Source organism: Pleuronectes platessa, chromosome 17, assembly GCF_947347685.1.
Source record: "Pleuronectes platessa chromosome 17, fPlePla1.1, whole genome shotgun sequence".
In the NCBI taxonomy this organism is placed as follows: Eukaryota; Metazoa; Chordata; class Actinopteri; order Pleuronectiformes; family Pleuronectidae; genus Pleuronectes; species Pleuronectes platessa.
Window position 1 is genome coordinate 3,847,601 of NC_070642.1, and position 17,967 is coordinate 3,865,567.

Consider the following 17,967-nt stretch of genomic DNA (forward strand, 5'->3'; position numbering starts at 1 on the left):
TTTTTCTGTATATTGAAAGTCGGGATGAAACAGGAGATAACAAGGTAAACAACAGGGGGTTTGCGCGTATAACTTAGCTGTAACTTAGCTGGACTTTTACATGTTCAAACAAATCTCTGACACACTGCAATAAAGGGAAATACATGAAAAGCATAATTTTGACGGGAGACTTTAAATTTGTTCCTCTTTTGAAGATCCTGTCTCCTTCAGATAAAAGATGGATTATGTGCACTAATACATCACAGTGCAATATGGAGTCTTCAACCGGGAATAAAGATAGAATGAACCTAAAGCACCGGAAAGAGCCCTGCCTACCACAGAGTCAACGGAGCAGAGTTAATGTTGAACCAAAAGTATTACTTAAATTTTTTCTCAAATGAGGCATGCGCTATAATCGTGCCCTTGAATATGTGCAACTGGTCTGGTTAGTGGTGAAAATTAGTTATTATAATAAGATGTGTCCCTCTTACTTTCTTAAAACTTTGCCTTTTAATGCTCACAGCATACAAATATCCCAAAAACCTTTTCCGATGATACCACTCAGCTGGTTGATACAGCCTCTTCCATTTGATAACCCACAGACCCCCGAGAGATCTGCAGCAGTTTCCTCTTAATTATATCTTTCAAAGGTGGAGGGGAGATTTTAGAAGAGGATATCTATAAGTTGAATATGTTTTCTCAAACTTGGAAACATCATTGATTGTCTGGTAGAAATGTGTTGCAGTCATGTGTTTTTCTTTTGTGTGATGTGCAAGTGCTGCAGCTTTGTGTTCTTCCAGGTTGAACCCAAAATAATATTTACACTTGTTATGATTCTGAATATCCCACCCTCCCAAACACATACCAATCAAGAGATTTTTGAATAGCCACTAAAAACCTGTACATTTTTTTCTTTGTACACACATTTAAAAAGACGTTGACATTGCTCAAAATCGAAACCGTAAATAATCATCTATTTTATTTTTTCTCTGTGAATTCCCAGTGTTATTCTTTCTCTGGGATGTGCAGCCTCTTTTCTCTTATGTTGGCTGAGCACTTTTTAGAGGCCTGAATGAGTTATCCAGCCTTTCATAGGAAAAGCAGCATGATAAATATAAAGTTCTATCCTGTTCATCATCTTGTGACCCCTCAGTTTTATCTTGAGATCCTCTAGGGGGGTCCTGACCCGGAGAATTGAACAACTGGTCTAAATCTACTCTTGACAGCACCATAATGTAATACAAGTGGAAAGATGTGTTGTTTTGGCGTGAGAACGGCTGAAATTTGAGAGGCTGAAAAGAAATGGCATTAAAACATTCCCCATGTGTAATTTATGTGCGAATATAACAGCCTTTTACAGGTTGTTAATGTTTCCTGAATTCTCAGAGACAATACCCCTGGGATTGTTTGGAGACACCTTCAAAGAACTGGGCTATGTACAGAACAGTGATCCAAAGTAAGATCCAAAATTAATTACTAATGTTTTTAAGTAACAAGCAAAGTAATGTTACAAATTTTTACATGAATGACTAACACTGGAATGTTTACATTTAAAAAAATGCATTAATAAAGCCTATATGAAACAAATCCAGCCTTAGCAAAAACATTTTTAGTTTACTGCTCCTTTGGTTAGCGTTCAGTCTCCAGAAGATGTGAAAGATTCATTAGGTGCAGCCCGTCATAGATGATTTAAACCTTCATATCAGGAAAAAACTAGGAAAAACACTCAAATGGTGTTTTTTTCATGACAGTAGCGACAGTCCTGGACTTAACAGTATGAGTGCCATCAGCATGCTGAATTATTTATGTACAGTCCCACTAACAACTGGCCTGAATTTGGGGGGTTTTCTTCCCATATGCACAAGTCCAGGTTGTGTCTGAATACTAATGTAACATGAGTTCAGCAAGGACAAGAAGTTCTGGCTACACTTTTTATTTTATCAACCATAATGAGGCAACGAAATGCACTGTCACAGAAGCCGGCTTGAAAAGCTAAGGGTCACCATAAACAACAAAGGCTAGGACTTTATGAGACCCAAGAGATAAATGGGAGCTGCAGAAAAAGCAGTCTTGTTAGAGAACATATGTTTCGCTTGCATCCCCTGTGTAAAGGTCACACTGAGACAGAGTAATGGCTCCAGCATATTCATTGCTACGTGTCTTCATTTAGGCAACCATCCATTTCCTGCAGATGAGCAGGGGGGACCCCCCTATCATTTATGATGGTGAAATTATGTACTCAGTTGCTGAAAGGGGAAAAGCAGAGTTATGAGTTACAGTATTATGGCTTTCCAGGGTCTAATGAAGATATCAATACGCTGCTGAACTGCATAATTGTTGCTGCTTCATACCATATTTAAGAATATTATGGAGCATTTGGACAACTTTTGAGAGCCTAGGCAACTATACAACATGTTTAACGGTCATATTGTTACCATTAGGGCTGCCTCCCCACTAAATCTATGAACTGCGAATCCTAAATGGTTATTCATTATTTTAAGATTGTTTTTCATCTGCGTTCAATGAAATGTGAGCACACTGACAGTTTTCTGGCACTGTTCTTAAGACAATTAAATTCCTTTTTTTTTGTTTTAATAACAGGGGCAAGTAATCTAGCTAATGAGAGCAGATATTCAACAGAAGGGTGTGGGTTATATATCAAGATGCAAAATGCACTGCTTTGTAATTTGTAGTTTTGGATTGAGAACAAACTGGTTAATTGGGAAGGGATGGTATCTTTCTGTGGGAACTCTTTTTGATGGCCAGAAAAATTACTTGAGAGCCAAAAAGCGCTAATAACAACCCCTATGGATACCTTGGGACTTATTATTGAAAACAAAAAAATTCTATCAATTACTCGTTGCATATTACTCATTGAAACAACATTACAGGCCGGGAGTGTCTGGTGGTCACTTGCCAAGACTTTCGATATTGTGTTTACAAGAGGTTATAATACATCCCTAGAGCTGCTGTACTTGTTCACTCTGAACACTACGGTGACTTGCTAGCGGGAAGTGATGAAATGGGCCTGCAAGGGTAAGGCTAGGTGGTTAGAATGCTAACTGCATTAGAGGCAAAGAAGTGATACAAAAATATATATATGCCAAACAAGAGTTAGCATTCGTGGAGGAAGGAATGAAGTTTAAACTTGCAGCATTTCTTCTAGAAATGCTAACATCAGCCTTGTGGCGATTACAAACAAAAACCTACATATAGCAATTTTCTACCTCTGTCATTACTGAATCCCGTCACATTTGAAGTTAAAATGTTAAACTCGTAAAATAGAATTTGCCAAAAAACATGTCCGGTAGGGGGAGGAAAACAGATGGGTGACAAATGAAACCCCCTCATCGGGACTGAATGGTGTGATCAGAATGAAATTTATGAGAATCATGACCTATCGCCAGATCACAGCCTAATTAAACACCTTCTGGAAATCTTGGACCAATTAGACTGCGCCCCCAGCCGGCGTCATCAAAACGCTACCCTCCTGTAGATTACTATTATTATTAGGCTATCAAGCCAGTTTAGGATGTGTTTGACAGCTTTTTCATTCTCTATTATAATTAATAACTTCACACATTTATTGGTGGCTTTTGATTTGCTCATCTTTTCTATATTTTGTGTTTACCGACTAAACAGACACCAATTCCTTTTTCTGGTCTGCTGCCGCAGATTAGAGGTTCCCTTTTCTACGTTTCATTAATGTTATGTAGTGTAATTCATCACAAGGAGAGTGACAGGCTGCTAAGCATCAGGAAATTGCATGCTTTGACAAAACAGTGACTCATCTGAGAGCGAGAACCACAAATGTCTTTCTTGGCAGCCATGCAGCTTAACAGAGCCAATGCTGAAGGTCAAAGGTTCAACCTGTTCAACACAGTTCGGATTTTAAAACGTGTGTCACACTGAACTCCAGACACCACAAGTCACAAGCTGCTGATGGACACTGGGCACTGTGTAAGGTGGACTTGAAATACAGTAAGGGTGATTAGCATCGGTATGCAGATTGGGAAGAATGGGATCGAACTGCTGACCTTCTGGTTAGATGACGACCGCTCCACCCCCTCAACCACAGCCGCTGAGTATCTCGGATTGCATTTTGGTTTGTCCTTTGTTAGTGTAAATGCTTTCATGTATAATTACAGCTCATCATTATGCTTATTGAAAAGTTATCATAATTATTTGCCATTCTGCACATTCTCATTTGAAATGATATCAATTAGATTATAAATTTAAGAAAAGGACAGTTAAGTGTTTAGAAACTCCAAATTGTCAACATTTAATCTTGTCTTCATCTGGACAGATAGTAATGTTTACTGAGTGTGACTTTTGCTGAAAGACACTCAGTCGAAGTTCTGAATGAGGTTAGTGTAGTCGTGTCTTCTCCATTGAGCTGATTTGTTTCTCAAGAACGATTTACAGTGCCTTGCATAAGTATTCACCCCCCTTGGACTTTTTCCCATTATGTACTGTTACTAACTGGAATTCAAATAGACTTAAATAAACTTTTTCCCGTTTGATCAACAAAACATGCATAGTACTTTGGAGGTGCAAAATAAATTTTATTGTGACACAAACAATAATGAGAACAAAAAAGTTGACATCTGTTGGGTGCATAAGTATTCACCCCCCTGTGTCAATACTTGGTAGAACCCCCTTTCGCTGCAATTACAGCTGCAAGTCTTTTGGGGTATGTCTCTACCAGCTTTGCACATCTAGAGATGGAAAGGTTTGTCCATTCTTCTTGGCAAAAAAGATGAAGCTCAGTCAGATTGGATGGAGACCGTCTGTGAACCGCAATCTTCAAGTCTTGCCATAGATTCTCTATTGGATTGAGGTCTGGGCTTTGACTGGGCCATTTTAAGACATTAACATTCTTTAATCCAAACCATTCCTTTGTAGCTCTGGCTGTATGTTTAGGGTCATTGTCCTGCTGGAAGATGAACCTCCGCCCCAGTCTCAAGTCTTTTGCAGACTGCATCAGATTTTCTTCAAGGATTTCCCTGTATTTGGCTCCATCCATCTTTCCCTCTATTCTGACCAGTTTCCCTGTACCTGCTGAAGAGAAGCATCCCCACAGCATGATGCTACCACCACCATGTTTCACTGTTGGGATGGTGTGCTCAGGGTGATGGGCAGTGTTGGGTTTTCGCCACACATAGCGTTTTGCATTGAGGCCAAAAAGTTCAATTTTGGTCTCATCTGACCAGAGCACCTTGTTCCACATGTTTGCTGTGTCTCCCACATGGCTTCTGGCAAACTCCAAACGGGATTTTTTATGGATCCCTTTCAACAATGGCTTTCTTCTTGCCACTCTTCCATAAAGGCCAGATTTGGTGAGTAGACGACTAATAGTTGTCCTGTGGACAGATTCTCCCACCTCAGCTGTGGATCTCTGCAACTCCTCCAGAGTAACCATGGGCCTCCTGGTTGCTTCTCTGATTAATTTTCTCCTTGTCCGACTCTTCAGTTTGGGTGGACGGCCTCCTCTTGGTAGGTTTGCGGTTGTGCCATATTCTTTCCATTTTCTTATGATGGATTTTATGGTGCTCAGAGAGATGTTCAAAGCTCTGGATATTTTTTTATAACCTAACCCTGCTTCATATTTCTCCACAACTTTATCCCTGACCTGTTTGGTGAGCTCCTTGGTCTTCATGATGCTGTTTGTTCAGTAATGATCTCCAACAAACTCTGATTGTGAATGCAATTGGTCGCACCAGATCTTTGTTAGGGGTTTCACAGTAAAGGGGGTGAATACATATGCACTCAACACTTTTCAGATTTTTATTTGTAAATAATTGTGAAATCCATGTAATATTTCCCCCCACTTCCAAATGATGCACTATTTTGTGTTGGTCCATTACATAAACTCACGATGAAATAAATTTTAATCTGTGGTTATACCATGACAAAATGTAGAAAAGTCCAAAGGGGGTGAATACTTATGCAAGGCACTGTATGTATAAATTGATGGAAATGAGGCCATTGCTTGGAAACATTGTTAGGTTTGAGAACATTTGTGTATTTCTCCTCTTAAAATGTTCCCATTTGGTCCCATTAAAATGTAGATCGGACCAAATTTAAATATGGTCTGAGAGATTGGATCACACTCTGGTCCAAGAGTGTTCTGCATTCACACCTAACATTATCAAGCCATTTCCCCCTCACCAAAGAATCTATCAACGTACAGGACGTATCGTGTGGTGTAACGGGTAATTAATGCCATTTGAAAACAGGGTTGTAATACAAGGTGTAAATGGGATACAAATGACCAGATCAGTTAGTTTGTGTAATTGAATATTTCTCTCTCACGCTAAATTATTGCATACATGTATCTATTAACCTATTTACTTATGCCAAGTTAACAAACTAGATATTTATTTCTTGACCAAAAAAATGTATTGCTTTTGGACAGTGCTACAGAAGTTTTTGGGCAACCCATTTAGCAACCTTAGGTGTTATCTCATCTCATCTCATCTCATCTCATTTTCGTCCGCTTATCCGGGGTCGGGTCGCGGGGGGAGCAGCTCAAGCAGGGGGCCCCAGACTTCCCTTTCCCGGGCCACATTGACCAACTCTGACGGGGGGATCCCGAGGCGTTCCCAGGCCAGTGTTGAGATATAATCTCTCCACCTAGTCCTGGGTCTTCCCCGAGGTCTCCTCCCCACTGGACGTGCCTGAAACACCTCCCAAGGAAGGCGCCCAGTGGGCATCCTTACCAGATGCCCGAACCACCTCAGCTGACTCCTTTCTAAGTAAAGGAGCAGCAGCTCTAATCCGAGTTCCTCACGGATGGCTGAGCTTCTCACCCTATCCCTAAGGGAGACGCCAGCCACCCTTCTGAGAAAACTCATCTCGGCCGCTTGTACCCGCGATCTCGTCCTTTCGGTCATCACCCAGCCCTCATGACCATAGGTGAGGATAGGAACGAAGATCGACCGGTAGATCGAGAGCTTTGCCTTGCGGCTCAGCTCTCTTTTCGTTACAACGGTGCGGTAAAGCGAACGCAATACCGCCCCCGCTGCTCCGATTCTCCGGCCAATCTCACGCTCCATAGTACCCTCACTCGCGAACAAGACCCCGAGGTACTTGAACTCCTTCACTTGGGCTAAGGACTCATTTCCTACCCGGAGTAAGCAATCCATCGGTTTCCTGCTAAGAGTCATGGCCTCAGATTTAGCGGTGCTGATCCTCATCCCAGCCGCTTCACACTCGGCCGCCAGCCGATCCAGTGAGTGCTGAAGGTCACAGGCCGATGATCCAATGAGGACCACGTCATCTGCAAAAAGCAGTGACGAGATCCTCAGACCACCGAACTGCAACCCCTCCCCACCACGACTACGCCTCGATATCCTGTCCATGTATATCACAAACAGGATTGGTGACAAGGCGCAGCCCTGGCGGAGACCAGCTCCCACTGAGAACGAAACTGACTGGCTGCCGAGGACGCGAACACAGCTCTCGCTTTGGGAGTACAGGGATTGGATGGCCCTGAGGATAGACCCCCTTACCCCATACTCCCGCAGCACCTCCCACAGTTTCTCCCGGGGGACCCGGTCATACGCCTTCTCCAGATCCACAAAACACATGTAGACCGGATGGGCATACTCCCAGGCCCCCTCCAGGATCCTTGCGAGAGTGAAGAGCTGGTCCGTAGTTCCACGTCCGGGGCGAAAACCGCATTGTTCCTCTTCAATCTGAGGTTCGACGATCGGCCGAACCCTCCTTTCCAGCACCTTGGAGTAGACTTTACCAGGGAGGCTGAGAAGTGTGATACCCCTGTAATTGGCACACACTCTCTGGTCCCCCTTTTTGAACAGGGGAACCACCAACCCGGTTTGCCACTCCTTTGGCACTGTACCCGACTCCCACGCAATGTTGAATAGGCGTGTCAACCATGACAGCCCCTCAACACCCAGAGCCTTTAGCATTTCTGGCTGGATCTCATCAATCCCTGGGGCTTTGCCACTGCGGAGATGTTTGACTACCTCAGTGACCTCCACCAGGGAAATTGACGACGAAACACCATCAACCTCAAGCTCTGCCTCCAACATAGAGGGCGTGTTATTCGGATTCAGGAGTTCCTCAAAATGTTCCTTCCAACGTCCGAAGACCTCCTCAGTTGAGGTCAACAGAGTCCCATCCTTACTGTACACAGCTTGGATGGTTCCCCGTTTTCCCCTCCTGAGGTGCCGGATAGTCTTCCAGAAACACTTTGGTCCCGACCGAAAGTCCTTCTCCATGACCTCTCCGAACTTCTCCCACACCCGCTGCTTAGCCTCCGACACGGCAGCAGCTGCAGCCCTTCGGGCCTGTCGGTACCCTGCAACCGAGTCCGGAGTCCTCCAGGATATCATATCCCGGAAGGCCTCCTTCTTCAATCGGACGGCTTCCCTGACCACCGGTGTCCAGCACGGTGTCCGAGGGTTACCGCCCCTTGAGGAGCCTAAGACCCTGAGGCCACAGCTAGCCGCCGCAGCTTCAGCAATGGAGGCTTTGAACACCGCCCACTCCGGCTCAATGTCCCCAACCTCCACAGGAATGCCAGAAAAACTCCGCCGGAGGTGTGAGTTGAAGATACCTAGGACGGGGGCCTCCTCCAGACGTTCCCAGTTCACCCGCACTACTCGTTTAGGCTTACCAGGTCTATCCGGAAATTTCCCCCATTCCCTGATCCAACTCACAACCAGATGGTGGTCGGTTGACAGTTCCGCCCCTCTCTTTACCCGAGTGTCCAAAACATGCGGCCTCAGATCAGATGAAACGATCACAAAATCGATCATTGATCTTCGGCCTAGGGTACTCTGGTACCAGGTACACTTATGAGCACCCTTATGTTCGAACATGGTGTTTGTTATGGATAATCCATGACTAGCACAGAAGTCCAATAACAAACGACCGCTCGGGTTCAGATCAGGGAGGCCGTTCCTCCCCACCACGCCTCTCCAGGTATCTCCATCGTTGCCCACGTGGGCGTTGAAGTCACCCAGCAGAACTACGGAGTCCCCTACTGGAGCCCCATACAGGACTCCATTCAGGGTCTCCAAGAAGGCCAAGTACTCTGAGCTGCTGTTTGGTGCATACGCACAAACAACAGTCAGAGTTTTCCCCCCTACAACCCTTAGGCGCAGGGAGGCGACCCTCTCGTCTACCGGGGTAAACTCCAACACCGCGGCGCTCAGCCGGGGATTTATGAGTATCCCCACACCCGCCCGGCGCCTCACGCCCTTGGCAACTCCGGAGAAGAATAGAGTCCAACCCTTATCCAGGAGTACGGTACCAGAGCTGAGACTGTGCGTGGAGGTAAGCCCCACCAGATCTAACTGATAGCGCTCCACCTCCCTCACAAGCTCCGGTTCCTTTCCCCACAGCGAGGTGACGTTCCACGTCCCCAGAGCCAGCTTCTGCCGCCCGGGTCTGGTCTGTCGAGACCCCTGACCTTCGCTGCCACCCATGTGGCTGCGCACCCGACCCCAACGGGTCTTCCCACAGGTGGTGGGCCCATGAGATGAAGAGAGGGGGGGTGCCACGTAGTTTGTTCGGGCTGTGCCCGACCGGGCTCCGTGGCAAACCCGGCCACCAGGCGCTCGCCATCGAGCCCTCCGTCTGGGCCTAGCTCCAGACAGGGGCCCCGGGCTTTCTCCGGGCCGGGTCACACCTCCTCTTCCGTCGATATTCATTGAGGATTTTTGAACCATTCTTAGTCTGGCCCCTCACCTGAGACCACTCTGCCATGAGAGACCCTACCTGGAGCACAAGGCTCCAGACAACACAGCCCTCAGGTTCACAGGGACACGCAAACCTCTCCACCACGATAAGGTGACGGTTCCAGGAGAGGCTCATTTATATGAAACAAAATACTAGTTACTGTACGAGTAACTAGATTTTACACACAAAGCTAGTAAAACTAGTATTTTCCCATTAACATATAAACATTTTCTACTCTTTTCATAATAACATATGATTTCTCTAATTTGGTTTGTAAAGCACTATTTGCCTCATGTTATGGTCCATGACATTTTTACCATCCATGCACATTGTCAGACCTCATAGTTTCAGCTGCAGTTGTGGTATGCAAAACCGATCTTTCTCTAACTCGAGATCTTAACCTCCACTCTTTAGTTTATGTACCATTCACTCAAAATCTTTGTGCATATCTGAATTCATGTGCATGCAAGTTTACCCCTGTTTCCGCTATAGATTGGTTAATTCCGGGGAAAACGCTGAACGCTATCTCTGCTTTTTCATTAACACGGCAGTTTTACGTGTGGATCAATCGAGTGACACAATGCTTTGGAGCTTTTTGCCACATCTTATGGTCTTCATTAAAAAACTGTTTTGTCGTTGTTCATTTAAGAAGCCTGTCGCGGAGACATGATGCATTCATGTGATGGTGAGTGGCTCTGAAATCCGAGCTATGCGGGAGTTGGCAGCTTTTCTGCAGAACTGGATTATTGATACTGTTGTAAGAAAATCAAACCCAGACGTCTGAAAGTAAACAATGTCGGTGGAAAGGAGAGTGCAGGTTTTGCAAATGGTGCCGTTAAGCTGAAAATGTATGTTATAATTATTACACTTGTGGTAATATCATGGGTCATTGAGGTACAATTAGTTCAATTACAGGGCAGCTCATTATAGGAAAATTTTAACTGTAAAATCAGGTACTTCAGGTACCTTTTATGACCTGTAGTGTTAAACATTGCAGCAGGCTAATCCTATAAACATACCAATCCCTGCGCCCTAGTTAACGTTCTGAAAGTGGGTGTGTCTGGGAGTTGCCTGTGTGTCAAGGGGAGATCATAGCCAGCAGGGAGGCAGCTGGCACCCTCCCGGGACGTGAGCCTATGACCCTGAAATCATGCACTCTGAGGCTCCCGAGCAACAGGCCCGACCTGCTGAAATCAGACACCCCTCCCCTCGCCCCTCATCTGAGCACCGGTCACTGCTGCTCTCTCTAGTCTTAGGCACTGAGAGCTGCCAGGGGTCAACAAGAGGGAAGAAGTCGACATCATTTAAATCCTTCAACCCTCCCACCCCCACCACCACCGGCATCCGTCCTTTCACAGTGTCGAGTTAGTGCCTCACACCTGACATTGATCTGTACTTCAAAACCACAACAGAGGCTCACGTTCCATCCCTCAGCTGACACAAACGATTTGTCGAGTTGGATTCACCGCAGGCGTGCGTGCTGACAACTGGCAACCCCCACAAATTTTCCCGACTCCACATCTAAACTGACAAATTGTGTTTTTAGTTTGTGCCTATCTGGTATTTGAGCACATGACCAAACACGTGGCGCACTCAGGGCAGCCAGCGATGTCCTTTTTCCATCAACAAGGACAGAATAAAAGCTATGCACTTGCGATTGAGGTGCAGGGTCAATGCCATTCACTAACTTGATACTGCAGTTCATTTAATATTTATAGAACCTTAGTTTCCCACAAAATGAATTCCATTGTTGAGCTATTCCAGGGGTAAGGAATCTGATACAAATTCACTTCATGGTAAACCAGCAGTATATTCATATAGGTCTGTATACCCTCTAACAACTCACCCTGTCTGATAAACTCATAAAATTCACAAGCATGCAGGTAAATGGATAAAACATGACAGCACGTACAACCACAAGTATGTTTCGGCCCTATATAGTTTCTACATCTTGAAATGTATAAAAACTGTGCTGTCCTACATTGCGCTTCTAACAATGGCAATTATACAGCAGTAGTATTAGTCACAGAATCCAATGCATATTGCATATTTCATTTCATCTTATTGTTATAATTACACAAAATATTTTCACATCGTTATAACTGGCATCTATAGGCCTGCATTGCCAATTGCTGCTTTCAGACATACACATAACACTGCAATAATTTATAAAAAATAAATCTCCGCCTGGCCTGGTGAGTCGAGGGAGGGGGTGGGGGGTATGACACTGCTTTGTCTGTCTTCTCGCATGACAGACAAAGCAGTGTCATACACGTAGAGGACACGGACAAAGATGTCAAAGAGAGTTTTTGGTGATAAGAGCTGACACTAGTGTCTGTGTGTTGTCAAGAAAATCATGTGATCTCTGCATCTTCCTGCCTCTGCCTGCTGCAGTTGTTTGCTCCACCTCCCGCTTGAAAAGTGCCGATGATTTGATGCTGTTGTGAACACGTCTGTGCAGAAAATCTCCTGTTGTGTTGTTCCTGTGTAAAAAGCAAACTGCAGGTAAACTCTGGATCCAATTCTCTGGATATTACCAGCAGGTCATGTGAAAACAGTAAATGTGGAACATTTGGTGAAGTCCTGTACCCCTATGTCCACTTTTAGGGGACCCCTCACTATAAGAGTGTGTCCCCTTTCTATTGTTGTACTCCATGGGAGAGGTAGCTTACTTTTCAGTCATTCAAGTTTGTAATGTTAGCTTTTCTGTAAAGTTGTTTTTAAGTTTACTTGTTAGTTGAAAGTTATAGTATCACATGCTAACCTACCTCTGATGCTTAATTTGTATAGGAGCTCCACATATGTAAACATTTTCCTGAGGATTTCTTTGTCCGAATAACTGGAGATCGCCCTCCTCAAGTTAATCTCAATGCAGACATCACTAGGCTACACTGGTTACAAACACACTACACTTTGTGTACACTGCAGTCGTATAATTTCAAACTTCACATTACCTCTCAGAGGAAGACTCCTTGATTAAATAAATAGATAAATAGATGTCACATGTGTTTGACATTCTGTCTCTCTGTCGTTTTCCTTAGACCCCTCAAGCAAAATGTCACAGTGTTCTCAGCTCTTAAGGCCTATGTATGCTTCTCCGTTTTGACGGACACGGACGGACACAGAGAGGGAAACGCTCCTTGGAGAGCTTTTTGTGCACCTCTGATTTTTCTAACTATCTGTCATCATTTCGGAGAGCCTAGGGATAGCCCTTGGCTGTGATTGGTCCGCTAACTTCGGCTAACGACATTTCCGGACCTCAAACTTCCTGTTTCATTCCCTATAGCACAATAAACCCAAAACACAACTACGACTCTAGGATTAATGTGACAAGTGTGTTAAGCCAGTGTAGTTGTCCGGCTGACAGTGGCTGGTTAGAGCACTAACGGCATGTGTACGGTCACATACGGTTATAACGCGCTGTCATAACGGCACTAGCGGGCTAGCCACCATGCTAGCTGCGATGGTAGCAGAGCAAAAACCTGCTGTCACGACTTTAATTCCGCGGCTATCATGACACTGTTTCTCAAACACCGTCAGGTTAGAAGCAAACGCTTGGTAGTAGTTAGTATCGGGTATCCCTGCTGACTGTGTGTGGAAGCTGGGGGGGAATCTAGCTGCCTCCGTGTAGCTTCAAGCTGTTGAATTAGCAACGCAGTTTGGAAACAAGACCAGGGAACCGCTGCGCTAAGAAACGATAACATAAGCATTTTGACCCGCTGGGTGTCACATTATTTGAGCAAAAACTGTCTTTTCTACGCGTCATCAACAGCCTTTTTGCCATTGTTCACTGTGTGTGAGGAAACCCGGGAGGAGGTAAATAAACCAGCGTTGACTTCTTCTACATACCTCATGAGGTAGATTTCTCTAAGCTCGACTACAACTACTGTTCTGGCGATGAATTGTTTTCAGCACAGACAGCTCGTAGAACCATAAATGAAAAAGAGTCCGTTCGATCCGTCCGCACGTAACGGACTCGGAGAAGCATACTTTAGCCTTTACTGTTGTGATGACAGAATTGAATCAACAATTATGTTACAATAAAACTGAATTTTTACACTGATTAAATCAGCACTGATTTGATTAAGGGGTCAGTTTTAATATCCAGCGGGAGTCTGCACATTTAAAAGAAAGAAGAGCAACATGTTGTGGACACGGCCTCGGAAGTCAAAGAGATTGTAGTAAGAAGATGTAATTGAAGACATGGCCACTTCCCTCTGCGTAGTTCATCGCATTTAGACCTGGTATTAAAATCTGTCTTGAGAGATTCGATCATAAGTGGTGAACGTCAAGTTCGTCTGTTCACACCTGGCATCAAATAGCATCCTGAATGTGTCTCCTGTGACCACTCGTTATCAGACCTCTCTTCCCTGTTCTATATGCAAATAATTACGTACATCATTTGTGTGTACTAAGACCAAATGATGTTGTTTTGGGTTTACAGATGTGTCGGACAACACTGCTTGTGTGTGTCAGCTCAAGCAAGACAGACAGAGAGAAAGAATGGGGCCACCTCCAAATGTGGTTTGGGTGATCGGGATTCGGGTCTCGGGACTCATTTGAGTACATTCACACCTGCTCAGATCACTCAGGACAGATGTTGAATGGGGTCAAACATTTTATCAAAGGAGTCAGACAATGGTAATTCAGACAGTTTCAATCAAGAGGCCCAATGAAAGTTTTTTTTTTTTTCCGGGGCTAGATTGTCTTTCCCGTAAGCTAAAAAGAGCCCCTGAGGATCATAGGACCCTGACTGATGCCTAAATCTACAAACTTGAAACTTTGCAGGGTGGGGGGGAGGCTGTATGTGCTGTACTCCGTGCCAGATCTGAGAGGTTCCCAGCGACGTGATTTACAAAGTGCGAGGAGCTCTCATATCAGACTCTGGGCTGTTGAAGTTTATAGCAGGCTCTGCTCGGCTGTTTCCGAGCAGTCGCTTCTCACCCCACTGATGACAAGCTCTCTAGTCCTCTCCGGTTTTACCCATAGCCCTCTTTATGTATGTAAACTATTCCTGAATGGAATAGCTCAAGTGGCTCTTAGATTTGTCTCTGCAACTGAACAATATACCGTGACACAAAGCGAGGGCAGGAAACAATATTTCAACCATGCATAATTCATGTTGAGCTTGACTTTTAATGAGGTGCTAAGATCCCTGACATGTGGCCTACTCAACACTCGATGCCGCGACATAAATTCTTAATACTTTTTTATGGACTGCATCAGTCCGAGGTGTTTATCTTTAATAAAAATCATGAATTGTAACTTAGTGATATAACATTGTTGCCCTGGAGCTCATACAGCGTGGATAAAAGTCTAGTCCCAAGGATTTTCTTCTTTTTACATCGAGATCAACATTGCCTCGTTTCAGCGCCTGGCCTGTTAGCGATTAGCCTGCGTTGAGTGAGAAATGCCAACCGAGTGTAGCCACTTTATTCTCTTTTATTCAAGACTGTTTATCTGAGTGTGGTGAATTTGTGTCTCAATGAATTTTAATGCTCTCACTTTCTTTGTCAGCTGCTCATTGCACGCCTGTGCTGTCATTACAGCTGATGTGGCTGCGGAGTGTATTGTTCACCAGGTGGCTCTATGCTGCTTTCTCTAACCAGGAGTGTTTATACGCGTGTGGGTGTATATCTCTATAAACTGCCATGCATACCACCATAAACATTCATATTTCTCGCCTTGCTATCTCTCAGCATGACAACCGCTGAGTAACCAGGCGATTTCGTCTGAGCTTGTGATACCTTCTTATTTTTTTAAATCTCAATGTTCCAGTAGCATAAAAACGGATTCCATGTGGTACATGCTCATGCCTTTGTCCGCCTGGCTCCCGCTATATCTCAAATACGAGTGGGCACAAATTTCACAGGAGGATGATGAATATTGTGAGTGTGTCATGGTTTTCAGAAATGACGTGACCTATGAGCAACGTGGCCTTGATTTGCACACACACTCACAGCAGTCTTTTTTTTCTGTTGGCTGCAGAGTAAGTGTTCACCATTGAGCTGCCTGTAAAGGAATACTTTCAAAGATAAGAGTGTGATAATATTTGTATGCTCTTTTTATTAAGAACTTTGCTGACAGATAGGATGTAAAATAATATGTGTGGTGACGAGAGACACGGCCTTATTCACACGAGGCCTCAAATTCCTAGACTAATATAGTTTTTATATGGTGAGGACTCAAGGCCTTCAGATAAATAAATAAATATATGTATGCTTTAATTACCAAAAAGAAATCCTTATTCTGTCCATGTTAAGGACAGATTTTGATCTAATCAGAGGTCTTTAAAGGTGACTCATCACTTCAGAACCAGCGCTGCTGCTTTGATGCCGGCCATCTAGTTTATGTAAGAAAAACTGTGACATGAAGTGTCATGACGGATGTGTGACTGTTAATTCTGAAACTCTCCAAAATCTCTGAACTGCTGAGAAACATCACCCACAGGTTACTTGGGTGAACCTCACCACATTAAACCTGCGTTGTTCAGCACACTCTGCAGTTATATAATTATCACAGAGTCGTATTGCGGGGGCGTCCTGTTGCCATGACTTTGTCGGTTACACATACAGATGACACAGCCTAATTAGTGGATGGATTGGAGCTATATGCATGACATGTATTGACCACTCGGCACTGACCTCATGACAGAGCTCCACCATCTGTTAGCGTGGGTCACACAGGAGCACTCCCTGCTGACTTATATGAATCTATCCGAGTAAATAACTGCCACATTTTTCAGCCTAACACCCTTCTTATATGTGGGCCTATATATATTTAATTCAAAATCGGGCTGCTCCAAAGTCCACAAACTGAAGTCATGCTGAGGTGCAGACTCGTAGGTAAACCCATCCGACCAGCCAATGCTACACTTTACTCTCTATTTGACTGACTTTTCTTTGTCTGTGTTACAGTGGTGTTTCGCGGTTGTATGCAAACATACACACACAGGCATGTCATCCTCTGTCAAAGCCGAAAACCCAAAACAACACGTCCAAAGAAAATGATGTACCTGCCTGCTGGAGCTGCCTGTGAAGTTCTGCTCCAGCTCCCAGAGAGCTCGACCATCATCCTGTCCAGCGGCAGCAGTGTCAGTTGTTTCTGTTGGCGTCCTCACTGTCTGCTCTATTTTCCTTCAGCATCTGGGGCCAGATTACACGGAGCGTCAACACAGGGGTTTCTTTCAGCCTCTTGTAAAAAAAAAAAAACTGGGCTGTCGCAAGCTACGAGAGATACAGCGGATCATCACTAAGAGCTCTTCAATACAGAGTGCCACATTTTCAACTTAGAAAACTGCATTTTAAGTAACGATCAGAGACATTTTAATGTACATTTACCACAGCAGTGATCACATCTACACCCTGAAAGTTATTATATCTGCAGCTCCCAAGTACCCAGGACTAAATTTTCATGACACAGCAGTTTTGATGAGCAGCCCTGACCATGAAATTACAAAATGGCACGTTTCACACTTTGCTCGACTGAGTCCATTTACATACATGCTTTGTCCTGGCTACGCATCATGTCCTATTTTTAATCATATTTGGGAAGTGATCCTTGCATGACACATAGAAGACCTCTGCTCGCTGAGCACTGAGTGTGCAGACAGTGTGTATGAGGGTTATTTTTTTCATCAAAATCTTCAATTTTAATCATATTTATCTAATGTTTATGACCCATGACCCTGTTTGAGCCTGAAATGATATTTTCACTTTAGTCTCTGTGTCATTATCAAGCTGTTGTTTTTTGTTTGTTTTACTCATAAGAGAATACAACAAGTTCTCCAATCGTTGTTTTTGTAAATCTGTCATCTATGTGATTTCTGAGAAAAAAGCAATATCATGTCAATGTCAAAAAACATTATTATAGTACTTAAAGCCATACAACATATGCACGTAAACTTACCTATCATTCATGACACTGAGCACCGTCTACAGTCCACCTACAGTGAAGTCCAATGCCTGGTGGTAGTGGGACTCTTACAGATCGAGACGCTGCAGCTGTGAGTTGTTTTTTAATGAATATGTCAAACTGGGTTTCTACGTTTAAAGTGACAAAAATACAAAGTAACAGTGTAAGAAAAAAAATGTCCTTTTTATTGCATAGGGCAACAACAGCATGTTTGAAAATTATTCGTATTGTTAAAGGGGATCTATGACTCCGATCAGACCTGCTTATAACATCTTTCCCAAGAGATCCAAACCAAGTGGAGAGCTGGAGCAGCAGGGTCCAACAGGCAGAGGCAAGAAGCCATGTGTTAACTCCGCTGGGTAG